Raw genomic sequence first — 10,087 nt, 5'->3', positions numbered from 1 at the left:
TTGTGCCCAATAGTTGTGTGGAGGGAAATGCATCCCTTGAGGTATCTCAGGGATCTCTTGATGAGGGACTTCCTCATACGTTTGTTGAGGTCCATGAGTGGGCTCTCTTATTTGCTCCATTCTCTTTTTGGTGATGGGCTTGTCCTCTTCAATTAGGATGTCTCCTTCTATGACAATTCCAGCCGAATTGCATAGGTGACAAATAAGGTGAGGAAAGGCTAGCCTTGCCAAAGTGGAGGGCTTGTCAGCCACCTTGTATAGTTCTAGAGGTATAATCTTATGAACTTCCACTTCCTCTCCTATCATGATACTATGGATCATGATGGCCCGATCCACAGTTACTCCGGATCGATTGCTACTAGGAATGATGGAGCGTTGGATGAACTCTAAGCATCCTCTAGCCACAGGCTTAAGGTCCGGCCTCCTTAGTTGAACCGGCTTACCTTTGGAGTCTCTCTTCCATTGGGCTCCTTCCACATAGATGTCCTTGAGGACTTAGTCCAACCTTTGATCAAAGTTGACCCTTCTAGTGAAAGGATGAGAATCTCTTCTCATGATTGGCAAGTTGAACGACAATCTCACATTTTCTGGACTAAAATCTAAGTATTTCCCTCGGACCATTGTGAGCCAATTCTTTGGGTCCGGGTTCATACATTGATTATGGTTCTTAGTGATCCATGCATTAGCATAGAACTCTTGAACCATTAAGATTCCGACTTGTTGAATAGGATTGGTGAGAACTTCCCATCCTCTTCTCCTAATCTCATGTCGGATCTCCGGATATTCGCCCCTTTTGAGCTTAAAGGGGACCTCGGGGATCACCTTTTTCTTGGCCACTACTTCATAGAAGTGGTCTTGAGGTTTCTCCAGCCTTAGGTGCCATTGATGGTTATGGAAAATTAAAAAGCAAGGCTTTTTCCACACCAAACTTAAGAGGTTTGCTCGTCCTCGAGCATAAAAAGATAGAAGAGAGTAGAAGAAGAAGAGAAAAGGGGAGCTTAGGGCGTGTGAGGGTTCGGCCAAGGGGGAAAGAGGTTTTTGTGATGTGTGAAAGTGGAGGAGGAATTGGGGGTATTTATAGAGTAAGAGGAGGGGAGGATCCGTATGGGTTGGGTGGGTTTGGGAGGAAAATGGTTTGAATTTTGAAGGGTGGGGTAGGTAGGGTTTTATGATGGGAAATAGTAAATGGATGTGAGTGGTGAAGAGAATATGGGGAAGAGAGTAGGATTTGATAGGTGAATGGTGTTTTAGGAAGAGTGTTATGGAAGGGTGTGAAGATTGGGCCATCCAATATCGGGCAAAGTATGGACTATCATATATTGCTGGAAAGTGCAGGATGTCTACTTTCCAACGCAATTGAGAGCGTGCCATTTGGGCTTCTAAAGCTCTAGATAATCCACTTCGAGTGCAGGGAGGTCAGAATTCAACAACATCTTCAGTCCTTTCTTAGCCTCTGAATCAGATTTTTGCTCAGGTCCCTTAATTTCAGCCAGAAAATACCAGAAATCACAAAAAATACACAAACTCATAGTAAAGCCCAGAATTGTGAATTTTGCATAAAAATAATAAAAATATACTAAAAAGTGGCTAGAATATACTAAAAACTACCTAAAAACAATGCCAAAAAGCGTATAAATTATCCGCTCATCAGTGGCATCAATGCCATCACCTTGAGGTCCAGAACCACACTGCACGAGAGGAATCCTGAGGAGCCAAACCCACAAGAACACATCCCAGGTGAGGACATGGTTGAAGTGGAAGGTGTTGAAGAGGAAGATGACGTGCAAGACATGGTTGAAGGAGAAGTAACTCAACCAGAGGGTGGCGCACCAGAAGAAGCTAAAGCTACCAGAGACGTCATCCCTATTCCATTTCTGCATCTTGCACGAAAGCCCAGAAAGTAGATAGAACTTGACCTAAAAATGGTAGAAATCTTCAAAAAGGTTGAGGTAATTATTCCCCTTTTTTATGTTATTCAACAAGTACCTAAATATGCAAAGTTTCTGTAAGATTTATGCATGCATAAGGATAAAATTCATGAATTGGAAACTATTCCTTTAGGTAGTTCTATATCTGCATTAATGGGGGATATACCTGAAAAATGTAGTGATCCAGGCCCATACATGGTTAACTGTACCATTGGGGGTGTAATATTTTCTGACTGCATGTGTGATTTAGGAGCGTGCGTGAGTATTATGCCTTTGTCTATATATAATGCTTTGAGGCTCCCTCCCTTAAAAAGGTCAGCAGCTCGTTTTGTGTTAGCAGATAAAAGTATTATTACAGTGGTTGAAATTGCTGAGGATGTGCTGGTGAGCATTAAAAGGCTCACATTCCCCATTGACTTCTATATCTTGGAGATGCCCCAGAATGACTCAGAAAAACTATCATCCATCTTGCTCGGAAGACCATTCCTGAAGACCTCAAAGTTCAAGTTGGATGCATTCTCAGGAACCTATTCTTTTGAGATAGATGACCAAGCAGTGAGCTTCAACCTGAATGAAGCTATGAAACATCCTCCGGAAGACCATTCCATCTTCCAGTGTGACATCATTGATGAGACTGTAGCTGCAGTTTACCAAGAAGAAGTAGAAGAGATGCATATGGAGCAAGGTCCAAGTGTGGGGAAACCCTCCGAACACAATGAGAATACCTTGCCATCCTCCCTAGCCCCAGAAGATCCAGTGCCCAGGCAGGAGCAGAAATTGGAGTTAAAGCCCTTTCCATCCCACCTCAAGTATGCTTACCTTGAGGATGATCAGAAGCTCCCAGTTATCATTGCAAGGGAACTCACATCCCAACAGGAGGAGCAGTTGCTTAGTGTGCTGAGAAGACACAAGAAAGCAATTGGGTAGAGCTTGGCGGATATAGTAGGCATCAGCCCTCAAGTTTGTGAGCACAGAATATTTTTAGAAGAGGGAGCAAGGCCTGTTCGTCAACCCCAAAGAAGACTGAATCCCACCATCTTGGAGGTAGTCAAGAAGGAAGTGACCAGACTACTGAAGGCAGACATCATCTATCCCATTTCAGATAGCGAATGGGTCAGTCCAGTGCAAGTGGTGCCCAAGAAGTCTAGAGTCACAACAGTAAAAAATGAGCAAGGAGAGCTCATAGCAACTAGAGTGCAGAATTCCTGGAGGGTGTGCATTGACTACAGGCACCTCAACCAGGCCACTCGTAAGGATCACTACCCCCTGCCATTCATTGATCAAATGCTGGATCGCCTGTCAGGTAAATCACATTACTACTTTTTAGATGGTTACACAGGCTATTTTTAGATTCATATAGCTCCTGATGATCAGGAAAAGACTACTTTTACATGTCCCTTTGGAACATATGCTTACAAGAGGATGCCTTTTGGCTTATGCAATGCACCAGCTACTTTTCAAAGGTGCATGATGAGCCTTTTCTCTGATCTTATTAAGAGCTGTATGGAAGTTTTCATGGATGATTTTAGCGTATACGGTGATTTCTTTAGCCTTTGCTTGAATAGTTTATCTAGAGTATTAGACAGGTGTGTTAGTTCAAACCTTGTTTTGAATTTTGAAAGTGTCATTTTATAGTCAATCAAGGTATTGTTCTAGGACATGTTGTCTCTAATACTGGTATTTCTATAGATCCAGCAAAAGTAGATGTCATTTCTAGTTTACCTTACCCCTCCTCCGTGAGGGAAGTCCGTTCGTTCCTTGGCCATGCAGGTTTTTATCGGAGATTTATCAAGGACTTCAGTAAGGTAGCTTTACCTTTATCTAGACTGCTACAGAAGGATGTTGAATTTGAGCCGAGTGAGGACTGTATGGAAGCATTTGATAAGCTGAAGGTCACCTTGACTCAAGCTCCAATAGTAAGAGGACCTGACTGGAGCCAACCCTTTGAGATTATGTGTGATGCCTCCAACCATGCTGTAAGAGCAGCACTGGCCCAGCGCGTAGTTAAGGATCCTTTCGTAATTTCCTATGCATCTAAGACCTTAGACGCTGCTCAGTCTAATTACACTACTACTGAAAAAGAGCTTCTGGCTATTGTTTTTGCTCTGGATAAATTTTGAGCCTACTTACTTGGTACTAAGGTGGTAGTGTACTCAGACCATGCAGCTCTAAAATATTTATTAGCTAAGAAAGAGTCCAAACCAAGGCTGATACGTTGGATACTGCTGCTGCAAGAATTTGATTTAGAAATTAAGGATAGGAGTGGTTCTCAGAATTTAGTGGCGGACCACTTGAGTCGCCTTGAGTATATCAAGCATGACTTCACTCCTATTAATGATACTTTTCCATTTGATATCTTGCATGCAGTATCTGAAGTAGTTCCTTGGTATGCACATGTAGCTAATTATCTAGTTAGTCATACCTTCCCTCCCAATTTTACTAAGCATCAGAAGGACAAACTGAAAAGCGAGTCCAAATATTATATATGGGATGATCCATATTTATGGAGGTATGGTGCTGACCAGATAATTAGAAAGTATGTGCCTCAATCAGAATTCCAGTCCATTTTAGAGGCCTACCACTCCTCTGAGAGTGGTGGACATTTTGGCCCTTAAAGAACAGCTAGGAAAATTTTAGACTATGGATTCTGGTGGCTCACTCTTTTAAAAGATGCTACTGCCTTATGTAAATATTGTCCCCCATGCCAGAGGTTTGGTAATATATCCAAGAGAGATGAGATTCCCCAACAAATTATGTTGTTCTGTGAGATTTTTTATGATTGGGGCATTGACTTCATAGGTTCGTTTCCAAACTCTAGCGGTTTTGTCTATATATTGTTAGCTGTAGATTATGTTTCTAAATGGGTGGAAGCGATTCCTACCCGTACTGATGATGCTAACACTGTTGTCTCTTTTTTAGAAACCAAATTATCTGTCGCTTTGGATCACCACGAGCAATTGTGAGTGATCAAGGCACCCATTTTTGTAACAGGAGATTGACCGCTCTACTAAAGAAGCATGGCATTATTCACAAGGTAGCAACTGCCTACTGATGAGCGGATAATTTATACGCTTTTTGACATTGTTTTTAGTATGTTTTTAGTAGGATCTAGTCACTTTTAGGGATGTTTTCATTAGTTTTTATGTTAAATTCACATTTCTGGACTTTACTATGAGTTTGTGTGTTTTTCTGTGATTTCAGGTATTTTCTGGCTGAAATTGAGGGACTTGAGCAGAAATCAGATTCAGAGGTTGAAAAAGGACTGCTGATGCTGTTGGATTCTGACCTCCCTGCACTCAAAGTGGATTTTCTGGAGCTACAGAACTCGATATGGCGCGCTTCCAATTGCGTTGGAAAGTAGACATCCAGGGCTTTCCAGCAATATATAATAGTCCATACTTTGGCCAAGAATTGATGACGTAAACTGGCGTTCAACGCCAGCCTTCTGCCCAAATCTGGCGTCCAGCGCCAGAAAAGGATCCAAAACCAGAGTTGAACGCCCAAACTGGCACAGAACTTGGCGTTCAACTCCACAAATGGCCTCTGCACGTGCTACACTTAAGCTCAGCCCAAACACACACCAAGTGGGCCCCGGAAGTGGATTTATGCATCAATTACTTACTCATGTAAACCCTAGTGACTAGTTTATTATAAATAGGACCTTTTACTATTGTATTAGGCATCTTTTGATCAGTTGTATGCTATCTTAGATCACAATAGGGGGCTGGCCACTCGGCCATGCCTGGACCTTCACTTATGTATTTTCATACGGTAGAGTTTCTACACTCCATAGATTAAGGTGTGGAGTTCTGCTGTTCCTCAAAGATTAATGCAAAGTACTACTGTTTTCTATTCAATTCCTCTTATTTCTCTTCTAAGATGTCCATTCGCACCCAAGAACATGATGAAGGTGATGATTAAGTGTGACGCTCATCATCCTTCCCCCTTATGAATGCGTGCCTGACAAACACTTCCGTTCTATATGAAATAAGCTAGAATGAGTATCTCTTAGATTTCCTAACCAGAATCTTCGTGGCGTAAGCTAGAATGATGGCGGCATTCAAGAGAATCCGGAAAGTCTAAACCTTGTCTGTGGTATTCCGAGTAGGATTCAATGATTGAATGACTGTGACGAGCTCCTAACTCGCGATTGCAGGGCGTTAGTGACAGACGCAAAAGGATAGTAAATCCTATTCCAGCATGATCGAGAACCGACAGATGAATAGCCGTGCCGTGACAGGGTGCGTGAGCATATTATTCACTGAGAGGATAAGATGAAGCCATTGACAAGGGTGATGCCTCCAGACGATTAGCCGTGCCGTGACAGGGCATTGGATCATTTTCCCGTGAGATGACCGAAAGTAGCCATTGACAGTGGTGATATATCACATAAAGCCAGCCATGGAAAGGAGTAAGACTGATTGGATGAAGATAGCAGGAAAGCAGAGGTTCAGAGGAACGAAAAGCATCTCCATTCGCTTATCTGAAATTCCTACCAATGATTTACATAAGTACCTCTATCCCTATTCTTTTATCTATTATTCGAAAACTCCATAATTATTTTATATCCGCCTGACTGAGATTTACAAGGTGACCATAGCTTGCTTCATACCAACAATCTCCGTGGGATTCGACCCTTACTCACGTAAGGTATTACTTGGACGACCTAGTGCACTTGCTGGTTAGTTGAACGGAGTTGTGTCCACACATAGAGCCACAATGAGGATTCAATACAATTATATATTGTTAATCTCACACAAGTACAAAGAACATGGAACACAATTTCGTGCACCAAGTTTTTGGCGCCGTTGCCGGGGATTGTTTTGAGTTTTCGGCAAGCTTTTGGTCCAGTAACATCAGTGCCAGATTCCCTTTTGATCCGGCAACAGCACCAAGTTTTTGGCGCCGTTGCCGGGGATTGTTTGAGTTTGGACAACTGACGGTTCATCTTGTTGCTCAGATTAGGTAATTTTTTTTTATTTTCTTTTCAAAAAAAAAATTTTTCAAAAATATTTCTAAAATTTTCTCATCTGTTTTCGAAAAAAAAAATAAAAATGTTTTCAAAAAAATTTTTTATTCAAAATTTTTAAGAATGAATTCTAGTGTTTCATGATGATTTGTTGAATCCTGGCTGGCTGTAAGCCATGTCTAATCTTTTGGACTGGGGTTTCAACTTACCATCACAAAAGAAGAGATTCTCACACACTTAGTTGTTCTATACTTGAAAAGTATCCATATCTGCTGAAGCTTGGCTGGCCATTGGCCATGTCTAGTGTTTTGGACCGGAGCTTTCATTGAGAGCTTGGCTGGCTAGTGAGCCATGTCTAATTCCTGGACTGAAGCTTTAGACTAACATGGTAAGATTCCTGGAATTCATGTTAAAAATTTTGGAATCCTTATTTTTCTTTTTCAATTAATTTTCGAAAATTCAAAAAAAAAAATTAGAAAATCATAAAAATCAAAAATATTTTCTGTTTCTTGTTTGAGTCTTGAGTCATATCATAAGTTTGGTGTCACTTGCATATGCATCTTGCATTTTTCGAAAATTTCATGCATTCATAGTGTTCTTCATGATCTTCAAGTTGTTCTTGGTAAGTCCTCTTGTTTGATCTTGATGATTTTTTGTTGTGTTGTATGTTGTTTTTCATATGCATTCTTGAATTCTTAGTGCGTAAGCATTAAAGAATTCTAAGTTTGGTGTCTTGCATGTTTTCTTTGCATTAAAAATTTTTCAAAAATATGTTCTTGATGTTCATCATGATCTTCATAGTGTTCTTGGTGTTCATCTTGACATTCATAGCATTCTTGCATGCATTCATTGTTTTGATCTAAAAATTTCATGCATTGCATAATTTTCATGCTTTTCATAAAAATTTCAAAAAATCAAAAAAATATCTTTCCCTTTTTCTCTCATCAAATTCGAAAATTGAGTTGACTTTTTCAAAAATTTTTAAAAATCAAGTTGTTTCTTATGAGTCAAATCAAATTTTCAATTTGAAAATCTTATCTTTTTCAAAATCTTTTTCAAAAATCAAATCTTTTTCAAAATTCTTGGTTATTTTCGAAAATTTTAAAAATATTTTTCAAAAATATTTTTCTTATTTTATATCATAATTTTCGAAAATAATATAATCAATTAATGTTTTGATTCAAAAATTTGAAGTTTGTTACTTACTTGTTAAGAAAGATTCAAACTTTAAGTTCTAAAATCATATCTTGTGATTTCTTATGAATCAAGTCATTAATTGAGATTTTAAAAATCAAATCTTTTTCAAAACTAATTCCTATCATATCTTTTCAAAATATCTTCTTATCTTATCTTTTTCAAAAATATCTTTTCAAAATATCTTTCCTAACCTCCTAACTAACTATCTTTTCAAAATTTGGTTTTCAAAATTTGTTTCAACTAACTAACTAACTTTTTGTTTGTTTCTTAACTTTTTCAAAACCACCTAACTAACTCTCTCTCTCTCAATTTCGAAAATATCTCTCCCCTTTTTCAAAATTTCTTTTTAATTAACTAATTATTTTTATTTTTAATTTTATTTCAAAAAAAAAATTTTCGAAAAATACTAACAAATTTTCAAAAACCAATTTTCAAAAATCACTAACTCCTTTTCAAAATAATTTTCGAAAATTATACCTCCCCCATCCTATTCTATTTATTCATTCATATCCTAACATCTCATCTCACATCTCTTCCATCGGTACAGTTGTGTTTCTTCCTTTACATCACATTCTTTGTCTCCCACTCTTTTCTTCCACTCACAAAGGGATCCCTATACTGTGGTATAAAGGATCTCTATTATTATTATTATTTTTCTGTGCCTTCTTCTTTGTCATATGAGCAGGAGCAAGGATAAGAACATTCTTATGGAAGCAGATCCAGAACCTGAAAGGACTCTGAAGAGAAAATTAAGAGAAGCTAAAATACAACAATCCAGAGATAACCTTTCAGAAATTTTCAAACAGGCAGAGGAGATGGCAGCCGAAAATAATAATAATGTAAGGAAGATGCTTGGTGACTTTACTGCACCTAATTCCAATTTACATGGAAGAAGCATCTCCATTCCTGCCATTGGAGCAAACAACTTTGAGCTGAAACCTCAATTAGTTTCTCTAATGCAGCAGAACTGCAAGTTTCATGGACTTCCATCTGAAGATCCTTTTCAGTTCTTAACTGAATTCTTGCAGATATGTGATACTGTTAAGACTAATGGAATAGATCCTGAAGTCTACAGGCTCATGCTTTTCCCTTTTGCTGTAAGAGACAGAGCTAGATTATGGTTGGATTCTCAACCCAAAGACAGCCTGAACTCTTGGGATAAGCTGGTCACGGCTTTCTTAGCCAAGTACTTTCCTCCTCAAAAGCTGAGCAAGCTTAGAGCTGATGTTCAAACCTTCAGACAGAAAGAAGGTGAATCTCTCTATGAAGCTTGGGAAAGATACAAACAGTTGACCAAAAAGTGTCCTTCTGACATGCTTTCAGAATGGACCATCCTGGATATATTCTATGATGGTCTGTCTGAGTTATCTAAGATGTCATTGGATACCTCTGCAGGTGGATCCATTCACCTAAAGAAAACGCCTGCAGAAGCTCAAGAACTCATTGACATGGTTGCTAATAACCAGTTCATGTACACTTCTGAAAGGAATCCTGTGAATAATAGGACGCCTATGAAGAAGGGAGTTCTTGAAGTTGATACTCTGAATGCCATAATGGCTCAGAACAAAATATTGACTCAGCAAGTCAATATGATTTCTCAGAGTCTGCATGGAATGCAAGCTGCATCCAACAGTACTCAAGAGGCTTCTCCTGAAGAAGAAGCCTATGATCCTGAGAACCTTATGGAAACACCTATAACTCATCATGGAGAAATCATCCAAATTTCTCATGGAAGGATCAAAAGCCTCAACAAGGCTTTAATAATGGTGGAAGAAACAGGTTTAGCAATAGCAAACCTTTTCCATCATCCACTTAGCAACAGACAGAGAACTCTGAACAAAATGCTTCTAATTTAGCAAATCTAGTCTCTGATCTATCTAAGGCCACTGTAAGTTTCATGAATGAAACAAGGTCTTCCATTAGAAATCTGGAAGCACAAGTGGGCCAGCTGAGTAAAAGGATCACTGAAATCCCTCCTAGTACTCTCCCAAGC

At 39.2% G+C, this 10,087-nt stretch overlaps 1 non-coding gene across 1 annotated transcript; it reads right to left on the bottom strand.

Moving 5' to 3' along the window:
- Positions 1–9,305: 9,305 nt before the first annotated feature.
- On the bottom strand, positions 9,306–9,413 carry LOC148569149 (small nucleolar RNA R71). Its single transcript, XR_015882600.1, has one exon. It is a non-coding gene; the product is annotated as a small nucleolar RNA R71 (small nucleolar RNA).
- Between the last annotated feature and the right edge of the window lie 674 nt (positions 9,414–10,087).

The sequence above is a fragment of the Arachis ipaensis genome, chromosome B4 (assembly GCF_059453495.1).
Source record: "Arachis ipaensis isolate K30076 ecotype BB chromosome B4, ASM5945349v1, whole genome shotgun sequence".
Lineage (NCBI taxonomy): Eukaryota > Viridiplantae > Streptophyta > Magnoliopsida > Fabales > Fabaceae > Arachis > Arachis ipaensis.
This window is presented reverse-complemented; position numbering and strand designations above follow the sequence as displayed.